Here is a 935-nt window from a genome sequence, read left to right on the forward strand (position 1 = left end):
TAATAATAATAATAATTATGTTTTCGCGCAATCGAAATAATTTTTTTTAAAATAAAGTTGTTACCTTTTTTTTTTATATTGGATTGTTTTTGTTGTTGTAATGCTCGCCTACTATTACTCCGAAACAAACGATGATGATAATAATAATGATAATAATAATATTCGCATAAATTTTGTTTGTTTGTTTGTTGTTAAGTCATCGTTAATTGCGTACTTGACGTATTTATTTAAAGGAATCAAAAAAAAAAAAATGTCGGGTCGCATTTCCATTGAAGTTTTTATTATGCTGTCATTATATTTAAAAAAAAAAAAACGTTCTTACATATAAAACAATAATAATAATAATAATAATAATAATAATAATAATAATAATAATAATAATAATAATAATGACGATGATAATGATAAAATATTTTTGCGTTTAATTTGAATTTTACGGTGGGGAAAAAAAGGTTCAAGACCGAAGCGAAAAAGAAAAATTTTTTTTTCTCTTTCTCTCTTTACCGATAAATTATTATTGTTATTATTATTATTATTGTTTAATTAAAAATCATAAATTTTATTTATTTAAACAAAAAAAAACATTATTATTATTATTATTATTATTATTATTATTATTATTATTATTATTATTATTATTATTATTATTATTATTATTATTATTATTATTATTATTATTATTATTATTATTATTATTATTATTATTATTATTATTATTATTATTATTATTAATATTAATGATGATTGTTTTAACGTTCGTATTTATTAACATTTTTTTTTTCTTTTTTTATAATCAACAACCTAATTTAGGTTTGAATCGTTTTTTATAATAATAATAATAATTTGTAACTTGTAAAAAAAAGTTATTATTATTATTATGATTATTGTTCTCGAGTTTTTAATACTTTCTAATATTTATTACCGGAGTAAGTAAA

The sequence above is a fragment of the Pediculus humanus genome, genomic scaffold (genome assembly GCF_000006295.1).
Source record: "Pediculus humanus corporis 1103172108248 genomic scaffold, whole genome shotgun sequence".
In the NCBI taxonomy this organism is placed as follows: Eukaryota; Metazoa; Arthropoda; class Insecta; order Psocodea; family Pediculidae; genus Pediculus; species Pediculus humanus.